We start from the raw sequence: 25,252 nt of genomic DNA, 5'->3' as shown, positions 1-25,252 counted from the left end.
AAACTGAAGGGCAAATGTGTATAGGATGACCACTAGCTACTGAAAAGAATTAGTAGATTTGATTAAATAAAGTATTGTGGGGAGGGGGGGGGGCAGTGGGACTTTGCGGGAAGATTTGCTTGAGCTGTCTGGGGGCTTTAAACTGACTTTGCAGGAAGTCGACTCAAGAGAAAAGATTCAGCAGCGGGAAGATGACTATTCAGCAGCGGGAAGATGACTTGCCAAAAATAGAACTACAAGGAATTCAAGGTGGCATTGAAATTATCGACTAGTTATTGCACAAGGGACAAAAACAGAAACTGCTAGAGAAAGTCAGCAGGTCTGGCAGCATCTGTAGAGAGAAAGCAGAGTTAACATTTCAAGAGAACTAGTCATTAGATTTGAAATGTTAGTAATGTAGAAGAGTGGGTGTACAGGTGAATTACAGAGAAATGTAAAATTAAGAAGGTAGTGACAGTAGGGGATTTCAATCTTCCCAACATTAATTGTGGTAATCATAGCGTGAAAATTTCAAAAGTCACATCATTCTCAAAATGCATCCAGCAAGGTTTTTAAGGCAGAATTTGGAAGGCCTACAAGAGAGGGGGATGTCCTGGACTTAAATTTAGGTAACAAAGCTCGGTAACTGGTTAAAGTAGCAATGGGGGGGCATTTTGCAGTCAAACAGCAATCATAACTCTTTTAGGTTCAATATTGTTTTGGTAAAGAACAAGAATGTGTCCAAAATCAAAATTCTAAACTTGGGAAAGGCGAATTTTAATAAGATCGGATGTGGTCTGGCCAGAGTGGACATAGAGCAAATATTTTTAACTAGAGCTGTGTCAGAGCACTGGCAGCACAGCGGCTCAGTGGTCAGCACTGCTGTCTCACAACACGAGGGACCCAGGTTCCGTTTCACTCTCCGATGACTGTGTGGAGTTTTTAACGTTCTCCCAGGGTCTCTGTGGGTTTCCTCTGGGTGCTCCAGTTTCAGCCCACATTCCAAAGATATGCAGGTTAGGTGGATTGACCATGCTAAATTGTCCAGTGTACAGGAATGCACAGTTTAGCTGGATTAGCCATGGGAAATGGAGGGTTACAGGAATAGAGTCATGGGTCTGAGTGAGATACCCTTCTGTGGGCCAGTGTGGACTTGATGGGCTGAATGGCATGTTCTTTACTATAGGGATTCTATGATCCTACACTGCAGCAGTGAGGTATAATCAAGAAGGAAATAGGGAGAATGCAAGGCCAGCATGTACTACTGAAGACAAAGAGGGAGACCAACAAATTCAGTGAATCCTTGCTATCAAAGGATATGCAAGATTTGTTATAGTAAAAGTTGGGAGGCTTATGGCAAAGGCCAAGGGTTCAAAACATCAGAAGACCTAGAAGATACAGAATGTGCAAAGAGACCCTTAAAATGGAAATTCAGAGAGCAAAAGTGGGCATGAAAGAATAATGTCAGGTAAAATAAAGGGAAATGCCAGGTTATTTTACTTTAAGGGTAAAAAGATAACTAGGAAAGAGAAAGGGCCATTAAGGACAATAATGGTAATCTGTGCAGGGAGCCAGATGATATTGATAGGTTTCTAAATAGGACATTGATAGAACTTTGTGTCATTATTCATCAGTGATAGGGATGATGTGGGTGTATAAGTCAGTACTGTGATGTACAGAAAGAAATTAGTATAGGCAGAGAGGAGGTTCTGAGTGGTCTGGCAGGCTTAAAAATAGATAAATCTCCATGACCACACAAATGTATGCCACACTTTTGAGAGAAACAAAGAACAAAATAACAGGGATGCTGGCAATAATTTTCAGTATCGGTCTCATGTGGATCATATCGTCTTATCCAGCCTTGCAATTCTGTCTGATCATATGAACATTCATCATGCCTATCGGGGTTTGGCTTACCTGCTCCTCTGTATTGTAGATCCACAGGGGAAAGAAAGCAGTATGGGAGGGAGTACACCATTGCCAGTATTTTAATACCTTAAGTCTGTTTTCCATGAGGCCGGGACTGTTATAAGCAAAGGCTGTGCCACAGTGTGGCTGTGATCTTTGAAACATGTCTTTGGTTTGTTGATTCAACTCTTGCCTGCTTTAGCAAGAGCCTCACATAGTTCCTGAATCACTACTGTAGATACTACAGTGGCTAGAAATAGGATTTGGCTGTTCACCTGTTGATTGGTTTGTGTATTCAGGGCAAGTTTGGAGGCCAGCATCATCAGCATGATAACAGTTCTCTGATAGGCTCCCGTGCAGGTGAACTGTATATATGAACAACACAGATGCAGACATCTGCAGACTGCAACAAACTGCAGTGAAATACGGAAGACATGAGGATAACTAGTTATCCTCATCCAATGCTTACTACAAGCTGCTTCCTCTAACCAATTACTGAAAGACTGTACAATTAGTGTCAACAACTCTGTCTTCAGCAAGAACTGAAACAATTCAGATAAGATGATCATAAAGCTCAGGCTTTGGAAGAAGCAAAAAGGACACCTCCTGTGGACTGATGCTAATGAACTGTGTTTCCCAAGTTTTTTTCCCTCTGCACATTACATTCACGTTTGTTTTTTATGTCCATCTGTATGTATACATAGGATTTAAGAGTAGGTTGGAGTTTCAGATAGTGGAATTATATGTTGATAATTAATAGATTTGTTTGCCTGTGGTTAGAGTTGATTTATTTGGAATAAATAATAATTTCCTGTTAATAACAGAAGCCTGGTCAGTGTTTTCTTTTAATCTGAGTTCACCAGGCAGTAATATTAGGGATTTGATTAAATCTTTAGGTTTTGTAATAAGACTGGAATAGTGAGACTCAAGGATCAGGGCAATTTTCCAAGTGAGTCAAGGCCCAAGATTTCATGCAGCCAAATGCAGATTATTATGAAGGCAGAATAATTCTTAAATACAAATGTCATGCATCACTCCATTTGGGCAATGCTTTAATAAACTGAATACAACTCTACATTTAGTTTAAAGAAAAACTATTGCTACTGGCCTCAAAGCATTTGAAATCGAATCCTTACAAATAATCTGTTGCCAAAAAATCTATTGCTTGGATTGAGATTTCTATAAACAGCAGATTAAAAAAAAATTGTCAATTTGCAAATTGTGGTCCCATAGCTTCACTCAACAATTCAACCTAAACAAAACAAATAAAAAACAAGTGGTTGAAAATCTGCAGTCATCCAGGTGCATTCCTGTCATTAATTTGGTGAGATTATGGCAGGCCTGGGAAAGATAGCATTGGCTCTCCTGTCTGGGTCCCTGCCATTGCCTAGCGATTTCTATTGGATCAGTGCCTCCACCTGTCTGAAACAGGTAAAACAGTAGAAGAAAGGTCAGGACTGGGGTTCAAACCCTCTGCCCCAACTCAGGAGAAGAGCACTTTGTGCTGGAATGCCAAATAACATCAAAATTCCAGCCCTCAGTTCAGCAGCAAGAACCTACTGATTGTCCAGGCTTGACTCTTGACCTAAACCTCCTAAGTTGAACAAAAAATGTTGCTTGTTTTCTTGGAATCCTTGCTAAAGGAGATGGGAATGTAAAACTTACATCTATAGTCAGGACAGAAGAAGATATCAAACCCCCTCGATCTGGTATCCTTTGGCACATTTCCACACTTCAACTCTTGAATCCCCATCACTGGCCATCCTCTACATCTGAATGGTACAGTCCCCTCATGTCCCCACCCCAAACTCCCAACTTTGTAGGTCAACCACAGATGTGGGGTCTACAAATACATTTGTGTTGCAAGACAATCCAGCAAATGTAAAGGCCAGTGGAGTGGAAAATGAAAATAAGATTAAACCTGTTATTGTTATGTGAAGAGTGAGATGGAATGTGGCCAGGCACAGGCCCGGTTGACCATAGCCAAGAGAAAAACTTCAGTCAACAGAAAATTCTGGCAAGAACATGCATGATTTCCTCATCTTTACTCCCACGAGGCAAAACCTCCTGGCAGGAAGTATGATTTTCTAATCCTTACAAATCTTTACTATTTTTGGTCGATAAGAGAGAGTGAGGATTCTTTTCTTCAAAAATCTTTACTGTTCAGAATTCATATGCCAATTACATTTTTTGTGAAACGCATAAGCTCTTAGTGGAATTTGCTTTCTAAGGATGAATTATTTGTGATTCATTTCTAGATTTAATATTGCTATGGAAAATGGAGTTAAAATTAGAGCCAGAAGTTATATATGGGAAGGTTTCAGTGTTTTAGGCATTAACAAAATGATATTTCCATCCACCAATCATTTATTACATATTATGGTGAGGGTTTAAACTGCACTTCTTCCTCACAGCTGTTGTATTTTTCTTTTTTTTCTGTTTACTATGTGGAGTTTTGTACTGTTCACATTTCCTAGTTAAACAGGAAGTGGTCAGTTTTATACTTAATAGGTTTTCTTCCCCACTGTGAGCATACAAACACATCCTGTTTCTTTATTAAGAGCAGATGTGCATCAACTGTGCAGACTGAGTTTTAACAACATTTCTGCATAAATTTCTCCAAGTCTCATGCTGAAGAGAGCAACTGCACCTATGAATATTAATGTCATTACTCTGTTGAAAAAAAGATCATTTTAGTGAGGTTCAGATGATTTTTATTTGATTTAACTAGGTAAGAACACTTAAATTGTTTTACTTGCAAGCATTTACACTAACAGGATATTTAGAAATAGTTTGATCATTTTATCATGACCACCAAAAACTTATATTGCAACTGTCAAGAATATTCTAAATATTGTAATAAAACATTACTGATTATTCAAGAGAAATACCTCTGGTGCACAAATTGAATATTCCAGAATATTCCCTTGATTGAATTGTATAACATTTAAATACAAGGTAATATTGATATGTATCATTGATTAATACAGAAAGCTGGATATCAATAGCTTTCTGTTATATGACCAGGGGAATTTGTATTTCTTTATAAGTCAAGTTTTTAAACTGGTCCTAATAAAACCCAGGCTGCTCAGTGTTAGGATGCTGTTCATGTTGACTGGCTACACATACAGTTTGAAACATAAATATCATTAGATAGCTGAAGCTAATTTCCACAACATATGCAGATATGTAACTCTATTTCGAATTTGGGCATTGTACCACATATAATTCTCAGGCATAATATAGGTGTCTAAGCCACCAATATAATTGCAGAAGTGAACTGCACATCATAATAAGTTGGGAACCAGGATTCTCCCTAAAATTTCCAGTGTGCAGGAGAAGACCATTTAGATGAATAAACAATGTAATCAAATTAGATACCAATTACTGAAAGATCATTTTCTGATTTAACGACGACCCAGTGCCTAACTGGCTGTGTGCTAAACAATACCCAACAACCTGTGTTGCTAAAAAATTGAAGTGACCAGTCAGTATTCTTTAAAAAAATCATTGCCTACTTACAGGTTATGTGCTGCTTTGTCAGTTCAGGGTATTCTTTCATTTCTAGGTTTTTTGCTGTATTCACGGACTCTTAAAATTTCAGCTTTGTTTCTGGAGAAGAAATTTTTGCCATTGGTAGACTCTTCTCAGTTTCTGGTCTCAGTCCACCCGAACTAGCTTCTGCATATTCTAATATCATTTTAAGAGGATACATGCAAATGGGCAAGTAACCAGAATGTAGAACATGTGATTAGCAGCCATAGGTCAGTCTAGTTTGCAGTATGGAGTGTGGAGGAGTGCATCTTTCCTTTCTGATAACAACAGATAATAAATCTCTGGAAAGAATCTTCTTGCTGAGCAATCTTCTAATGCAATTTCAAATAAACAGAACCTATGTCCAGATTACCAGTCCTGGTGTGAGATTGGTAAACTTGTGTAAGAAAACACAAACCAACAGTACAGTGGTCAATGGTTTCTGCCAGACTACTCACACCCCTTGGCATCATGGTAGCCCACAAACCCACCAACACACTAAAACAGCAGCTAATGAACTTGAAAGACCCTATACAGACAACGAGCAAAACTAATGTCATTTACAAAATACCGTGCAAGGGCTGTAAAAAACACTACATTGGACAAACAGGCAGAAAACTAGCCACCAGGATACATGAACACCAATCAGCCACACAAAGACATGACCCTCTCTCACTAGTATCCTCATATATAGATGAGGATAGACACCACTTCAAGTGGGATGATCCATCCATCCTGGGACAAGCCAAACAAAAAGACATGCATGAGAATTCCTAGAAGCATTGCATTCCAACCAGAACTCTATCAATAAACACATCAAGTTAGACCCCCAACTACCACCCACTGAGAAAAGGAACAGGAAGTGACTTCACCACAGGAAATGACATCACCAACCCAAAGAAACCCAAACATATAAATAGAAAGCAGGACTTTTCAGTATTGCTTTGTCTGAGGCCCACTGAAGATGTTACCTAGTAGGGTAACGAAATGTCTGGCAATGAACCTTGCAGCTCAGCGAGCAAACCTACATCCAAAACCTCAACCTGAGCTACAAATCTTCTCAAAACTCACTAAGACATGAAGAGTAACAGCATTGTCATTGTGTGTATTAGCACACTGACTGGTAGCTCTATCATGTGTTTCCTAAAAATAAGGCACAATCCAGGTATGCTTGATAAGCATTTCAGTTTCTCTCCAAAGAGATGCATAAGGAAAATTCCAATATTTAACAAATTGAATCCAAACAGTATAGAATCTAACTATTCCTCCAAGTTGGACAACAAACACAAATATATTTGTCCATTCCCTTGGCAGAGGAATCTCAAGAATCACTATCTTCAGGACATTATCCTGAAGATTATTTTTCCAAACGTTAGACTGTAAGATTATATGAAATGGGAGTAGAATTAGGCCATTTGTCCCAGCAAGTGTGCTCTGTCATTCAATCATTGTTACTGTGTTTCTCAATCCCATTCTCTTGCCTTCTCTCCATTACCTTTGATCTCTTTACTCATCAAGAACCTATCTTAATTATGCTTAATGACTTGGCCTCCACAGCCTTCTCTGGCAATAAGTTTCACACAGTCACCACCTTCTGACTGAAGAAATTCCTCCTCTTCGGTTCTAAAGTGTGATACCTTCACTCTGAGGGTGTGCCCTTTGGTCTTGTACTCTAGCCCTCTCAAAATGAATGCTAACATTACATTTGCCTTCCTAACTGCTGAATGAACCTGCATGTTAATCTCAAATAGAATCCTGAACTATGAGTCTTATGTCCCTTTGTACTTAGATTTCGAAGTCTTTTGCCATTTTGAAATTAGTCTGTGTTTCTATTCTTTTGATCAAAGTGCATATATAATCAACGGGTTGTTCACATTTTCCAACATTGTATTCCATCTGCCACTTCTTCATCCACTCTGCTAGCTTGATCAAGTCCCTTGCACATCAGATCTTCTCTTCACAAAGCTGCTAATTCGAGATCTCAATGTTTGAGACAGTGTTGACTCCATGCTCTCTTATGTTCTTTATAAAACTGCTGTTCCCACTCTCGCATAGTATTTATGATGCTGCTATCCCTATTCTCTCTAACACTGTGCATTTGAAACAGTCTCCTCGTCTCACTTGCTCAGTCTGCTCCATAGCGATGCTGTCTTGCTACACACTCCTTCTAATCACAGTGATATTGGTTCACTACACATTCCTCCCAGAAACAGAAATGAATTGTACAATTGTATAGTACTCCAATTATCATATAAAACACCAAAAGATGAACTCAGAAAGGAAAAGCTGACTATGAAAACAATCAATCTTCCATTGTGCAAAGCACCAACACCTTACAAGTGAAAAACACCCAAAGAATGAGTTCTCAGAAAAATCAGATCATGAGATCCAAGAGGATTAGCAAACCACCCATATATTACAATCTCTTAAATTCATTAATTTTAAACTCTTAAACAGAGACTTATTCTTGTTCAAATAGTTTTCGCAACTCCCTGATCATATATGTAACTTTATTTTTAATGCTTGCAATGTTCACTTGGAATAAATGGTGAATGCCATTTCATAGTTTAGCTTTCAATAATAGCTGTGAGGGAATGTAGCTGTGGTTTCCTCGCATAACAGTTGCTGAACCTCTGTGACAAAGCTGATTGCGAAGCAGTCTTGTAACAAATCTTTAAAGTCTTCATCCAGCTAACCAGTCCTGGTGTAAGACTGATAAGTTTGAGAGAGCAAACACAGAACCACAACACTACACTTGTGGCTAGTGGTTCACCATTTGAAGACCCCTACTCTGGTCCAGCCTCTGAAGCACACTGGTACTAATATCTCAACTGGTGTTTAGAAAAGTCAGAACAAGTGCTGCTGACGCACTACAAAGACAGTTCCCCTGGTTCTCAACTGGTAGAGGAGTGGCCACATTGAGAAGAAGAAAAGAATAAGGGTTAGTTTTTCATGAAGAAAGAAGTGTCTGCTGACAGCATTTGCAAATTGCTATATTGAATGTGCAGGGTAAGGGAAAAAAAATGTAAGGGAGAAAGAGGACAAGTTATGAAGAAACCCTGGGTACTGTCTCTTCGACAGCATTGCCACTTTCACAACTTTGACTCCTGTCAGTTAAAACAGAACATTTTATTTAAAAGGAGAGTTAAATGTATGGCAATTTTCTCCAGGTACAGATTGCTGTTGCAAATTATGTGTCACCTTTTCCTGTCAAAATAAGCAAGTCTGCCAACAGTAATCTTGAGGTGTTTAGAGAAATTGCTTTTCATAGTGAATAATCAGAATGTTCAAGAGACATAGGGGAATGAAAGTTACAATAGAGCTGAGTGTGTGACTTGGATGACAAAGGGATGGAATGAAATAAGGTCCAGTGTTTGCAGAATAAGGAAGTGAAAGGGAGGAGGAAAGCTTTACTTTTTCATTGGAGTTGAGCATTGTTGGCAAGGCCAGTGTTTGTTGGTCAATCCAAATTGCCTTTGAATAGTATATGGTGCACTACCTTTGGAAATGGAAAAGGTGATGTAAGGATAGCCACAGGTGCTGTTAGGAAGGGAACTTCTAGATTTTGACCCAGAAACACTGAAGGAACAACAATATAGTTCCAAGTTAAGATGTGTGCAATTTGTTTGTGTTCACTCATGGGACGTGGGTCTCACAGGCTACACCAGCATTTATTGCCCATCCATAGTTGCCCTTGAGAAGGTCGTAGTGAGATGCCTTATTGAACCATTGTACTCCATGTGCAGTAAGTAGACCCACAACTTGGAGGGGAATATTAGATAGTGGTGTTTCCATGCAAATGTTGCATTTAAAATGATCGGTGTAAAGTTTAAAAATGTTACCAACCTTTTTTTAAAATGTGGATCATTAAGCTATCTTCATGTTAAAGTCCTAAAACCTCTGGACCCTGCACAAAGCACCAGTATCAAGATACTTCAGGCACATCTCCATTGAAGAATTTAACAACAATCTGAAATTGCCTGGCTTCACTTGGTCTTGCGATCTTTGGACAGTTCACCAAAAGCAACAATGCCCTGCACTGGGCTTGAAGAATAAGGTTAGTAAATGGGAAATGCTTTTTTGAATAGCATATTTTGGCTGCATACCTTGGGAAAAATAGTACCCTTGGGTTTTCTTACCTTTTTTAAGGGGTGACATCTTTGTATTCCTCCTCTATTCCTTGTTTCCTCAAACACTGTGCTCAATATTGAACTTGGCAGCTTGCCATAAAAGATATAAAACTTCACCTGCTTACAGGCTCAACACACATCTCGTACCTTCAGGCACCCAGTAAGAGTATCTGAAAGCAAAATTCTACCTTGAATATTTATTTTCCATGTTCTCCATCACCCAGTCATGTCAAGCCTCAATATTACACAGCATACAGAAGAAGTGATGTTAGACACAAGAACAGAAGAAAAAGGTTTTGAAATGGATGGTGTACTCTATTGATAGCTGCTCCAGCTCCATTATTGCATGCTATCAGTGAAAGCTGATCTTTAACTTGATCTCTACTTTTCGGCCCAGCTCTCATACTTCCTGATACCTGAGAGATCAAAGTCTATCTACCTCAGCCTTAAATAATTTCAATACTGAAGAATTCACAACCATCTAGGGAAGAGAATTCCAAGGTATCACAAAACTATAAGTAGAGAAACCTCTCGCCCCTGGGTCACTTCATGTTAAAACTGTATCTCTGATTTCTAGATACCCAGCCAGGAAAATCAATATCTTGGTATCTATCGTGTTAAACACCTTAATTTTTTATTCATTCATGGACTGAGGGAGTTGCTGGTTAGGCCAGCATTTATTGCCCATTCCTAATTGCCCAGAGGGTAGTTAAGAGTCAAGCACATTGCGGTGGGTCTGGAGTCAGATGTAGGCCAGACCAGGTATAGATGGCAATTTCCAAGCACATTAGTGAAGCAGATGGATGTTTTCCCCTGACAATCAGCAATCGATTCATGGTCATTATTGGGCTCTTAATTTCAGATTTTTTAAATTCAAATTCCACTATCTGCCATGGCAGGATTTGGACCCAGCTCCCCAGAATATTATCTAGATCTCTGGATTAACAGTCAAGCAATAATGCTCACTAGACAATCACCTCCTCCCCCATTAATATCTCATTGAGATCTCTTCTTGCTTTTCATAAACCTTTGGGATACATGGGAGAAAGTGAGGACTGCAGATGCTGGAGATCAGAGTAGAGAGTGTGTTGCTGGGAAAACACAGCAGGTCAGGCAGCATCCAAACCACATAACTCACATCCAATCACAAAACTGACTCTGCATTACAATGGTCCTAAATTGGTCTGTGAATAAACCTGGTTGAAAGTGCACCAAGAGTTTCAGACATGAGATGCTTCCCACCTTCAATTTAATCATGGGAGGTTTCACTGCCATCAGGACACCAATGTAGCCTCTTCAACTATTAGATGAGTCCTACTACAATTTCCACATTTCCTGCACTAATTTCTCTTGTCTCTGCCTCTAAGGGACCAACATTTTCTTTAGCTACTCTCCGCGTATTTAAATACGTGTGAAACCTTTTACGGTCTGTTTTTACATTCATGAATAGTTTACTCTCAAGTCCAATTTTTAAAATTTCACCCACTTTCTGGTGGCCCTTTCTAAAGTCCATTCAATCCTGAGATTTACCATTATCTTTGCAATATTATGAGTCTCTTCGCTTGATCTAATAATATCCTTAACCAAATTATGAAGCCATGGATGGATTTTCCTTTTATACCTTTTTGAAAGGAACATACTTTTATGGAGTATTTTGAATATTTTTTATTCATGACCACACCTTTCAGTCTATTTTATAGTGATTTTTCCATCATACTATCTCAATGTCTTAATGAAATATAATTGTTTTGTATTTGCTGGAGGCTAGAGGGTTCCCACTGCCACCATCTTGTGGAATAAACAACAGAAAAATACCATGACAAAGAACCTGATTCAATTATATTGCCAAACCAGCCACAAAAGTCTGGAAAACCTGTCGTGTGCATTGTATACTTAGATTACATTACGTTGGATGTCTGGGTGTGAAACTCTCGAAAAAAGAAGTCAGCAAGCCAAGACAGTTTCAATTCTGAAATGTTTATTTGGCATTATGTTAAAGATGCTCTATAAATCATATAATAATGTTTCCAGGGAATTATTGAAAAAAGAAATTGACAGTGAGCTAAGGACATATTAGGTCAGATGATCAAAAGTTTGGTCAAACAGTTAGAATCACAGACTCCCTAATTATATGGAAGCAGACCATCCAGTCCACACTGAGCCTCCAAAAAGCATCCTACCCATACGCACCCCTCCCACCCTATCGCTGTAACCCTAAATTTCCCATGGCTAATCCACCAAACCTTCACATCTCTAGACACAATAGGCAATTTAGCATGGCCAATCCAACTAACCTGCATAGTTTGAAAAGTATCTCAAAAGGAGGAAAGGGAGACAGAGAGAGTTAGCAAGGGAATTAACAAGGCAAGCTTGAGATCTTGGCAGTCTAGACCACACATTCCAATGGTGGTACAATTTTATTTGTATTCTATATAAAATGTAAGCATTGCTGGTTAAGCCAACATTTATTTTCTAACCTAAGTTTCCCTTTCAAAGATGATTCTTAAACCACTGTAGTCCATTTGGTTCCAGTACATGTACAATGGTGTTAGGAAGTTGCAATGATTTTGGCTCAGCAAGATCGGTTTCGATGCTGTACATCTCTATGACTCCATGAATAGTGATATATTTCCAAGTCAGTATGAGTAGTAGCTTGGAGGGGAACTTGTATGTGCTGGAGTTACCTTTGCCCTCCTAGGTAATAAATGTCACAGATTTGGAAGAAACTTGAGAACAACTTCTTGCGGTGTCTGTTTTAGATGGTACACACTGAGGGCTGGTGGTATAAGGAGTGACTAGGTCAGTAAACAAAAGTCCAACAGGCAGGATTGCTAACTGGTAAGTATTGATAGGTCAGAGCCAATGCAGTGACCAGGTTGAGGAAGATCACCTTATGCTTCTTATCCTGATAAGAACTATTTCCTTTTTTTAATTCATTCATGGATGAGGGCATTTCAACCCCATACTAGGTGGTATTGAAGATAGATTTCCTAGCTGTAATTGTTAAGAGTTAACTGCACATCAGAATTTTGGCTCGTTGTTCTCCAGCCAATCCTTGCACTGGGCCCAATCTGAGCCAAGACGTTGCTATTCATCATTAGTGGGAACTTAGATTTGATCAAAAAATGTTAGAGTGAGCGATGGCAAGCTATTAGATCAAATGTTTGACCTAGCCTCACTGGATAGATGCACATCTGCAACCTCCAGCAGGGGTCACTGTTGAGCATGGTGGGGGGTGGCGGGGGTGGGTGGAAACAGTTACAATTACATTCCCCTCTCATGCCAGTCCAGTGAGACGAGTTTAACCAGCCTAGATAGATAAAATCATTAACCTTGATCAGAAATCAGACTTGAGAATGGTTTGTTGTGTAGCTCAGTGGTACAAAGACTCTGACAGTGAAACAAATCTTGGGTATTCGTGTAAAAGGTATTTATTGGTAATTAATTTTACACTCCTTCCAAATTTATTTTCCATTGGTTATACCCAGCAACCCACTGGGGGAGCCTTGTTACCACTATTGAAACTGTGAAGTAGTGACTTACAAAGCTATTAATATCTCAAATGAAGTTTACTACACGTCATTGATGAATACACGCCCTTTAAATAGTAAAGCAGGAAATCATGACTTCTGGTAAACAACCTGGTGGGGAAAATCCACTGTGCTCTATAAATGGTGTGTGGTTAAATTATGTGTCACCAAATTATCAGTAGGGCATCAGTACATCCTACGTGCAGCCTGCCAGTGACGTGTTTCAAATATTCCCATGTGCAGACTTGTGGTGAAGTGTCAGTGTATTGCTTTGTTTCACTGCCAGCAGCTGCTAGATGCTATGGAGGGGATTTCCTGTTTGCTTGTCTTGTCAAATGCATCCAATTAAATCTACCTGTGGCAGTTGGGCTGTCAGAGACTCAATGAGCCATAAACTATAGTGTTACATCACTGAAATTGTAATCTCTGATAAATGCCCCTGTTAAGTTGACTTCAGGCACAGAACCTCATTGAGAAGGTGCCTTTTATAATTTTCAAAAATCTTAGGATAGATTTTGATTAGTGTCTATTTATATGCCTTGATTCAGCAGTGTGTAACAAGCGAGACCATGAAGCATCAGTGCATTCAATGCTGGCAGTACCTTTACCTGCAGCTCACCCATATAAAAACATTCATGTTGGACAGCGTGCCTCACCAACAACAACGCTCAGGTGCATCCTGCCAGGGTGCTCGAAATATGAGCAATGTGCAAGGTTGATCACAACTTATCCTGATTCACAGCAAATTTGTTTTTCTTTTCACCTACAGTCAGTTAGTAGGCAGTTGTGCTGATTAACATCCTGACAAACACTTCACAAACAAATTTTTTGAAGTCATACTAATTTTCATATTAACCTTCCAGCTTAGCGAGCAAGCTTACATCCAGAATCTCAACCTGAGCTACAAATCTTCTCAAAACTCGCTCATATTTAAGATGTCTAACACCAGTTTTAGGTCTCTGCCTGGGACGCTGATTAAAAAGTAAGGGGAAATACCCTTTGAGACTGGATGAACCACAACAGGTTAGACACAGGCAGTCTGCTGCTAAATTGATACAGATTCCACCACATTTTTCAGTTATCCCTTGGGTGCCAAACATACCAATTTCTACCCAGTTCTCTCAGATTGTTTCTATTTTATTACATCTCCCCCTCCCCCCAAAGTACTTCAGCTGCAGCTAGTGGAACAGACAAACTTTGTGATATTTCCACTCAGGTGAATCGAAACAGAACAGTTGCATCACTTTACAGCTGCTCAGTAGCTGAAATTGCACATAGCTTTTTGAACAAGTATTATTTAATGTTAGATTCCTCTGCATTCTTTAGGCCCTCCTCTTCCTCAGCTAATCTTACCTTGAGGTAAACATCACTCACAGAAATGAGGTCAGCATCAATGTTGACTTGAATCAAATTTAATAATACTGAAATTGAAAGTAAAAAACATTATCACATGTTTTATCCCAGGTGATGCCGAGAGAGGATGTCTGTCCTGATGACAATCAATATTCCACTCTGCCATTTCCTGAACCCCTCTCCAGTCATTATGCTGTCAAACTTTGTATCAAACACCCTGTTTTTCATGAACTAGTTTCCGTCAGTTATACATCAAAAGGCTGAAATGTAATTTTCACTCTTGACACCAATTTCAGACTGAGATCAATGGAGAGAGTATATCTCTTGCCACTCTCTCGGGTTCAGCCGACCGATTTCGAAACTGGATCACTCCTACATAAGAACACAACAACTCACCCCTCAAGTCTCTCCATGCATTCAGTGACATTGTCCCTTATCTGTGACCTAACTACATATTCCCTTATTCCTTAATAGCACTGCTAACAAAAATCTCTCCATTTAGCTTTGCACTTAACAATTCAGCATCAATAAAATTTGAGGACATTATGAGCAGTGGACAGTGGAGAACTGATGGATGTGGTGTATCTGGATTTCCAGAAGGCATCCAATAAAGTGCCACACAAAAGGCTGCTGCATAAGATAAAGGTGCACAGTTTTACATGAAATGTATTAGCATGGATAGGGGGTTGGTTAATTAACAGAAAGCAAAGGGTGGGGATAAATAGGTGTTTTTCTGGTTGGTGAACAGAGGCGAGTGGTGTGCCTCAGGGATCAGTGTTAGGACCGCAGCAGTTTACAATTTTAGATGATGGTTGGAATTGGGACCAAGTGTAGTGTGTCAAAGTTCGCAGGTGACACTAAGTTGAGTTGGAGAGCAAAGTGTGCAGAAGACACTGTATGTCTGCAGAAGGATATAGATAGTTTAAGTGAGAGGGCAATAGTCTGGCAGATGGAGCACAATATTGGTAAATGTGAGGTTATCGATTTTGGTAGCAATAACAGCAAAATGGACTAAAATTTAAATGTTGAAAAAATTGCAGCCGGTTGCTGTGCAGAGGGACCTGGGTGTCCTTGTGCATGTATCACAAACCGTTGGTTTCCAGGTGCAGCAGGTAATTAGGAAAGCAAATGGAACATTGTGCTTCATTGCTCAAGGGATGGAAATTAAAAAGAGGGACGTTATGTTGCAGCTGTATAGGATGTTGGTGAGACCATACCTGGAGTACTTTGTAGAGTTTTGGTCTCCTTACTTTAGAAAGGATGTACTGGCACAGGGAAGCGTGCAAAGGTTAATTCCAGAAGGTTGACTTATGAGGACAGTTTGAGTAGCCTTACTCATTGCAATTTAGAAGAATGAGGGGGGATCTTGGAGAAACAATTATGAAGGGAACGGGGATGATATTGAAACAGATAGGTTGTTTCCACTGGTGAGTGAAAATAGAACTAAGAGCATAGCCTCAAAAATAAGGGGGAGCAGGTTAGGACTGAGTTGAGGAGGAACTTCCTCACCCAAAGGGTTGTAAATCTGTGGAATTCACTGCCCAGTGAAGCAGTTGAGGCTACTTCGTTGAATGTTTTTACTGATGTGGAGGCGCCAGTGTTGGACTGGGATGGACAAAGTTAAATACCACACAACACCAGGTTACTGTCCAAATGTTTTAAGGCAAAGATAGGTAGATTTTGAACAATAAAAGGAATTAAGTGTTATAGTGAGCAGGTAGATAAGTGGGGCTGAGTCCAAGAAAGTGGGGCTGAGTCCATGAAAATGTCAGCCATGATCTTATTGAATGGCAGAGCAGGATCGATGATCCAGATGGCCTACTCCTGCTCTTATTTCTTATGTTCTCATCATCTTTTTTTTTAGAAGAGAGTGTTCGAGTTTCTTTGCATGAAAAAATGTTTCTAACTTCAGTCCTGAAAGGACTAGCTCTAATTTATGTTCTTATGTCATCTAATCCTGGACCCCCAGACTAACAGCATTACTTTCTCCAAATCTACTCAATTTGTTTCCCTAGATAGTTTGAACATTTCAAACAAATCATTCCTAGCCTTCTAAATTGCAGGCTTGTTTAATCTTTCCTTGTGGCTTAAGTCTAAGAGTTGATGGATTGTTTTCACAAATCTGTTCTTAACTCCCTCCAAATCCAACATATTCTTCTGAAAGCAAAATATTGGGAATGCTAGAAATTTGAAATAAAAACAGAAAATGCTTCAACTATTTAGCAAATTAATGAAAACTGATTGGGCATCTGCTCAGGGAAGAAGTGGAGAATCCTTAAGATTGTGCAAAAGGGGAATGATTTTAGTAAGATTGGATGTCCATGGTGAATAAGAAACAGAATAAAATTAACTGGAAACTTTTAAAGTGACAAAAGCATCAGAAGAGCCACAGGTGTGGGTGGGAAGTAACTGGACAAGAAAGAAAGTAGCTTTGAGATCAGAAGAAATCAGTTTAGTAATTACAAGCAAGCTGAAATGACAGAACGAAGATAATGTCAAGAGGGTTCGTGTGACGAAAGATTTAGAAAGTTAATGAGAAAGGACAATATAGTGGAACGTAGCATTGTGGGGAATGATGACCAGAATGTTGCAGAAAAGGGTAGAAAATAAAAACATAAGAATGCAGCAGGATAGAAGGGTAAGAATAGGGACAAATAGGAAAAAAGCAGAATTACAGACTATTTTTCTGAATGCATGTCTTTTATTCAAGGTTTCTTTTAAATTCTTTCATGAAATTTGAACATATCTGGTAAGACCAGCATCTGAGCAGGTAGTGGTGAGTCATCTTGAACTGCTGCAGTCCATCCATTGTAAATACACCAATGGTACTGGTAGGAAATGATTTGATATTTAGGAAGAATAAGAGGAAAGGACAAGGAAGTGGAGTGGTTCTGTTAATAAAAGATGAGATCCATGTAGTAGTTTCACAGTGAAAGACACAAAAAACATACCAAGAGAAATAACAAAACAAAATGAAATCGAAGACCAGAACTTAAACCTATCACAACCACCAGACAAATTGTATTAGGAAGTCTAACAGGATATATAAAGGCTGATAATTTTTCCACCTGATGGTCTGAATACCAACACCTTAAAAGATCCAGCTGTAGAGATAATGGATGCATTGGCTGTAATTTTCCAAAGTTCCTTAGACTGAAAAAGTCTTAGAAGATTGGAAAACAATAGTTTCAACATCTTCATTCAAGAAAGGAAGAAAAAATGCTAGAAACCATTGGCCAGTTACCATGAACATGTTCCTAAAGACAAATGTTAAATCTATTCAGGATTTTTTAAAAATTCACTCATAGTGGGTATCGTTGGCAGGACCAACATGTATTGCTTGTCCATAATTGCTCTTGAAAAGATAGTAGGGAGCTGCCTTCTTGAATTGGTGCAGTCCATGTGCTGAGGTAGATGCACAATGCTGTTAGGTTGGGACTCAGTGACACTGAAAGGACAGCAATATATTGTTCAGAAGACACAAAGTTAACTATATTATGTGTCCAACAATACTTAGGGATCCAGGTGCATAGAGCTCAAAAATGCCAGGTGCAGAAAATAGGGGAAAGAGAGGACCGCAGATGCTGGAGATCAGAGTCGAGAGTATGGTGCTGGAAAAACACAGCAGGTCAGGCAGCATCTGACAAGAAGGAGAATTGACGTTTCGGGCAAAAGCCTTTCATCAGAATTCATTCCTGATGAAGGACTTATGCCTGAAAAGGTCAGTTCTCCTGCTCATCCGAATCTGCCTGACCTGCTGTGCTTTTCCACACCCAGGTGCAGAAAATAGTCAAGGTGGCTAATGGATGTTGGTCTTCATTATCTAAACGGTTGGAGTATATGGATGCAATGTTATAGTTATGCAAAACCCTAGCTCAACCCCAGTTAGAGTATTGTGAACAGATCCTGGCACCACACTTAAGGATGTTTTGCCTCTGGAGGGAGTTCAACACAAGTTTACAGGGATGACACCTAGACTTCAGGAGTTAAGTTATGAAAAGAGATATTTTCTAGAATATAGAAGATTAAGAGCTGATCTAATTGGGGTTTCCAGGATATTAAACAGGAAAAGACAGGATGAATAAAAATTAACTATTTTCATTGTTTGAAGATTTTAGAACCAAGGGGCATAGTCCAATAATTAGGGCCAAGCCATTCAGGAGAGATGTTAGAAAACACTTCGACACACAATGAGTAGTAAGGGTTCGGAAAGGACCATCAATACTAATTCAATTGTTAAATTTAAATCAGCGATAGACACATTTTCATGAAGCAAGAGTATCGAAGGATGTGGGCCCAAGGTAGGCACCTGGAGTTAGGCCATTAATTAGCCATGATCTTATTGAATGGCAGAACAAGCTCAATGGGCTGAATAACCTACTTCTCTTCCTATATTCTTATATTTCCATTCACAATGATATGTGACTTGGAGGGGAACTTGCAGATGGTGGCATCCCCATTTATCTGCTGTCCTTATTCTTCTCAACGGAAGCAGTCATGTATTTAGAAGGTGCTTCTCTAAGGATCTTTGGAAACTTCCTGCAGTACATCTTGTAAACAGTACACACTGCTGCTATGGAGCATTGATGTTGGAGAGTGTGGTTGTTTGTGGATATGGTGCCAATGAAGCAGGCTGCTTTGTCCTGGAGATTTTAAGCATCTTGCACATTGTTGGAGCTGCAGCTAAAGAGGCAAGTGGGGGGTCTTCCATCATTGATTCCTGGGATAGTAGGACTTATACATTGGGAGAGATTGAGTCAGTTAGGATTATATTTACTGGAGTGGGAATCGCATGGAAGCCTATAAAATTCCAGAAGGACAAGACAGATTAGATACAGGAAGAATGTTTCTGATGGAGGAGGAGTGGAGAAGAAGGGGTCATAGTTTATGGATAAATGGTTTAACCTTCGAGGACTAAAATGAGAAGAAATTTCTTCACCAGATAGTGTGTCTATGGAATTCACTACCATAAAAATAGGTTGAACTCGAAATATTAAGTGTTTTCATGAAGGAGGTAAATAATCTAAATCAAAATATATAGTTCTTCTGGTTAAAGGGATCAAGGGGGTTGGGGAGGGCAGGGTTAGAGTATTGACCTTAATGATCAGCCATGATCATACTGAATGGTGGAGCAGGCTTGAGGATTCAAATGGCCTATTCCCATCTTCTATCACACTCCTGACCTGTGAATTGTAGATGCTAGACAGGCTTTGGGGGTCAGGACATGAGTTACTCACATTCTTAATCTCTGACCTGCTGTTGTAGCTGTTGTCTTTAAATAGCAAGTCCAGTTGAGTTTCTAGTCAATGGTAGAACCCCAGGATAGTGATAATGTGGGACTCACTGATGGCAATGCCATGACATGTCAAGGGGTGATGGTTAGATTCTCTCTCGTTGGAAATGGCCAAGGGTTGGCATTTGGCTGCTTTAGTCCATATTAGTTCTTCAGGTCTAATAGTAGAACCTTTACAAAATAATATATTATTAAGGCAATATAAATGAAAATCGTGTTTGATTATGATATGAGGAAAAAAAAAGTTCAATAAGAAAATGAATTCAATGACCTGAGCAAGGTCAGCTGCCCTGGCAGCCCACATATGTCCGAATCGTTTGATTTGGCTCCCACGTGTTAGAGTTAGTTTTGTCGCATGACTTTTATTTGCTAACTTTTCATTTCCTGTAGTACAAAATTCACCTCCCACGTACAATCGGAGTCTGAACCAGTTGAAAGTGAAATCCAAATCTTGCTTTTATGTAGCCACTCAAATAATTGCTAAAGAGCTCTTTTTGAAAGCAATGCTTTTCATTTTGGACTGAAACTCATCTACCCTCTAAGGTAGCCATAAAAATTCCATGGACTCTTTATTCCATGGAGGTTTTCTATTGTCCTAGTTAATATTTTCCCCTTAACTAATAACACTATTCAAATCTTTGGTCTTTATCCAATCACTGTATTGGGGATCTTGCTGTGTACAATTGAGTCCTGCTTCTTCTATTGAAGAACAGTTTCCAAACCATTTCATGGACTGCAAAGCAATTTGATCCCATTGCCATGAAAGATGTTCTATAATTGCAAATATTTTTTCTCTTTCTAACACCTAATGTGGAGATGTCGATAGTGTATTTTTTCTACATAAGAAAACTTGGGTGGCATGGTAGCTCAGTGTTAACACTGCTGCCTCAGTATCAGGGACCCGAGTTCAATTCCTGCCTCAGCTGACTATGTGGAGTTTTCACATTCTCCCCATGTCTGTGGGGGCTTGGTTTAGTTTCCTCACACAATCCAAGAGATATGCAGGTCAGGTGAATTGGCTATGCTAAACTGCCCAAAGCATTAGTCAAGGGTAAATATAGGGTAGGGGAATTGGTCTGGGTGAGTTACTCTTTGTAGGGTCAGTGTGGACTTGTTGGGCCGAAGGACCTGTTTCCATACTGTAGGGAATCTAATCTAATCAAACAGCACTTCTTTGAAACTCTATAGATTTCCTGCCATAGGTTAGGAAGTGCAAGTCATGTTTCTGATAGCGCCACAAAATGTAAGATCCTGAGTACTACTAACTCTGAGGTAGATTGCAGAATGATAGCTACTTTAGTTTTTTTTATTTATGATTTAATAAGAACCCAGAGTGTTGGAGGTAGTCTTTTAGCATGGATACATGTTTGACTAACTAACAGAAGGCAAAAAATTAGCATGAGGGACCATTTTCAGGATGGCAACTTATGATACAATATCCTTTATTGTCATGTGTACTGCATTGTAAGAGTACTGTAAAATCTTTTCACCATGTCTGCCTTCTTATGGTGACATCTTAGATAGAAGTACCCCGGTATAGTTCTTGGATATGGCAAGGGAATAAAAGTAGTTGCACCATACAGAATTGAAAAATGTGTGAAAAATAGAAAAAAAATTAAAAGGGTTGACATTTCAGTAAAGTACAAAATTGTAAATAAATATTACATTATAGCAGCTCAGTGCAGGGCCTCCTCACAGGGTCTGGCTGCCCATACCAAACCCCAGTCCAACAGCCATCCCACGTCACTCAAACTCAGTTGCTCCGAGGTAACTTCCAGGACTGCCTCCCCCACGTTGGTCTCCATCTGGGAATCATTGAATGCATGTTGCTCCCGGATGGTTTCCCCACTGCTCTCTGGCTCAAAGCCCACACACTGCTCAGGTAAGTTCCTGAAATGCCTCCCCCACACTGGTCTCCGCCCAGAAATCGCTGCGTGCATGCTGCTCCGGGGCTGCTTGTATCTAGTGGTGTGCCACAGGGATCAGTGCTGGAGCCATGATTATTTGCAATGTACATTAATGAGTTAGATGGGGAAAATGAATGCATTATGGTTAAGTTTGCAGAGGACATAAAAATAGGGAAGGCAGCAAGCAATGAGGATGACTCAAAGAATCTGTTGAAGAATATTGATAAGTTAAGTGAGTGGGCATACACTTGGTAGATCGAATGCAATGGGAGGTTATGCATTTTAGCAAGAAGACTAGAGGAATCGAATATTATTTAAATCCCCGCGTGGGCGGCGCGGTGGCACAGTGGTTAGCACTGCTGCCTCACAGCACCTGAGACCCGGGTTCAATTCCCACCTCAGGCGATGAACTATGTGGAGTTTGCACGTTCTCCCTGTGTCTGCGTGGGTTTCCTCCAGATGCTCCGGTTTCGTCCCACAGTCCAAAGATGTGCAGGTCAGGTGAATTGTCCATGCTAAATTGCCCGTAGTGTTAGGTAAGGGGTAAATATAGGGGTATGGGTGGGTTGCGCTTCGGCGGATCGGTGCAGACTTGTTGGGCCGAAGGGCCTGTTTCCACGCTGTAATGTAATCTAATATAAATAGAAAAAGACTACAGAAAGCTGCAAAACAGAGATGTGGGAGTCCTCCTCCATGAATCACAAAATGATAGCATCCAAGGTGAGCAGGTAATAGGGAAGGAAAATAAGTTATTTCAAAGGGAATAGAGTAACACGTTGGGAGATCGTGCTAAAACTATAAAGGCACATGACAGACACAGCTGAAGTATTATGACCAACTTGGATCATTTATCGAAGGAAAGATGTATTGGCAGTGCACAGATATTACACTTCCAGGTATGTAAGGTCTGTCTTACGAGGAGATTTTGAGTAGGTTGGGCCTGTACTCATTATCTCTCATTCTTCTAAATTCCAATCTTATTGAAACATATAAAATTCTTCAAGAACTTAACAGGGTCGATACACTAATGTGATTTCCCCATGTGGGAGAGTGTAGGACCAAGGGGCATTATATCAGAATAGTGGGGTAGAGTTGCAAACTTAAGACAATGATTAGAAAATCTCTTGAGAGTAATGAATCTGTGGAATTCTTGACTGCAAAAGACAGTGGAGGTTGGGTCATTAATTTGAAGGCTGAGATGGACAGATTTTTAAAATCAGTAAGGGAATCAAGGGTTATATAGAAAAGGCAGGAAAGTGAAGTCAAGGATAATCAAATCAGCTATTATTTCATGATGGAGTAGACTTGATGGGCTGAATAGACTATTTCTGTTCCTAAGTCTCAGGGTCTTATGCCCTTATGGAGGCAGACAGAGCATTTCCTAATGGTAAACTTGAAAATTGTGAAGATTTACAAACTGGAACAGAGTGTATGAAGTAACAGTTAACAGATATGTAATGATAGGAGGAGTTTGTGTCACAGTTAATCCAATGGTCAATTTGTAATAATGTAACCATGACAGCTTTCATTGAGGATCAATCATACAAGATATAATGTAGTGTCAATCAAATTTAATCTGCAGCGATGGTAAAGTGAGTACAGAGGAAGAGAAATATATTAATTGATGTGAAGACTCTACCAAAATAAAATCCTGCCAATATACTGTAAATCAATGCAATGGGTGAAGACATTTTTTTTTCTAATTAAAATTGGCATGGGGAAAATTTTGCATTCAAATAATGACCCTAACAGGACTCATTGTTATTTCTACACAAAGGATACAGCAATTGAAGTGCGACCCGGATGCCCAGTTAATTGCAAATATTCAAAAGTTGTTGGCTGAATTGCATTGCTCCCTTTATGGTCTACCTCAATGTACCGACTAGTATCAAATCTCTCTAGTGTCAATCTCTCTGGCAGTTTAAATTAACTCCAACAAGTATAAAGGCTCATTCCATCCGATATTAGTCGTTTGTGGAGATTTAAATAGTGCAATTTGAAACAGGGTGTTGGAATTTGACCTTGTGGTACTTATACGCAAAGCTTTGAATGTGGCAGATACATTGCTAGCCAACCTGGCTTGTTGTGTTCTTCCAAACTCCTGCTTGTCTACTTTGGATTCCAGTATTTGCAGGTTTTTTTGTGTCTGAATAAGTTCACAGGCAGTGAAGAAAGCTAGGTTAAGGGTGGCACAGTGTCTCCGTGGTTAGCAGCAACAACCCAGTTTTGATTCCGACCTTGCGTGAAAGAAATTAAGGGTTTGGTTAAGAAAAAGAAGGAAGCCTATGTAAGGTATAGACAGGATAGAGCGACTGAATCCTTAGAAGAGTATAAAGGCAGTAGGAGTATACTTGAGGGAAATCAGGAGGGCAAAAACAGGACATGAGACAGCTTTGGCAAATAGAATTAAGGAGAATCCAAAGGGTTTTTACAAAATTAAAGGACATAAAAGGGTAACTAGGGAGAGATAGGGGCCCCTTAAAGATCAGCAAGGCGGCCTTTGTGGAGCCGCAGAAAAATTGGGGAGATGCTAAATGAGTATTTTGCTTCAGTATATCTTCCATATCCTTCGACAGTAAATAGACTATAGGGAAATAGATGGTGACACATTGCAAGATGTCCATATTACAGGACATCCAGCACTTCCTCCTCAGAAATGCGTAAAGGTGGATAAATCCCCAGAAGCTGATTAGGTGTACCCTAAAACTCTGTGGGAAGCTACAGAAGTGATTGCTGGGCCTCTTGCTGAGATATTTGTATCATCGATAGTCACAGGTGAGGTGCCAAAAGACTGGAGGTTGGCCAACGTGGAGCCACTGTTTAAGAAAGGTGGTAAGGACAAGCCAGGAACTATAGACCTGTGAGCCTGACGTCAGTGGTGGGCAAGTTGTTGGAGGGACAGGGTGTACATGTATTTGGAAAGGCAAGGACTGGTTAGTGATATGTGGAACAGTCCATCTTCCGCAACTACACTGGCCCCACCCCCCACCTTTTCCTCCGCTACATCGATGACTGTATTAGCGCCGCCTCGTGCTCCCACGAGGAGGTTGAACAGTTCATCCACTTCACCAACACCTTCCACCCCGACCTCAAATTTACCTGGACTGTCTCAGATTCCTCCCTCCCCCTTTCTATTTCTATCTCAGGTGACCGAATCAACACGGACATCTACTACAAACCGACTGACTCCCACAGCTACCTGGACTATACCTCCTCCCACCCTGCTCCCTGTAAAAACGCCATCCCATTCTCCCAATTCCTTCGTGTCCGCCGCATCTGCTCCCAGGAGGACCACTTCCAAAAATGCACAACCCAGATGGCCTCCTTCTTCAAGGACCGCAATTTCCCCCACCCCCCAACATGGTCGACGATGCCCTCCACCGCATCTCTTCCACTGCCCGCTCCTCCGACCTTGAGACCCGCCCCTCCAACTGCCACCAGGACAGAACCCCAGTGGTCCTCACCTACCACCCCACCAATCTCCATGTACAGCGCATCATCCGCCGTCATTTCCGCCACCTCCAAACAGACCCCACCACCAAGGATATATTTCCCTCCTCTCCCCTATCCGTAAAGACCACTCGCTCCGTGGCTCCCTCGTCAGATCCACACCCCCCA

Source organism: Chiloscyllium plagiosum, unplaced genomic scaffold (assembly GCF_037043375.1).
Source record: "Chiloscyllium plagiosum isolate Xiang-an unplaced genomic scaffold, Cpla_swu_hap1 HiC_scaffold_1, whole genome shotgun sequence".
Taxonomy (NCBI): Eukaryota; Metazoa; Chordata; class Chondrichthyes; order Orectolobiformes; family Hemiscylliidae; genus Chiloscyllium; species Chiloscyllium plagiosum.
The sequence above is the reverse complement of the archived record's forward strand: the minus strand, read 5'-3'. Positions refer to the sequence as shown.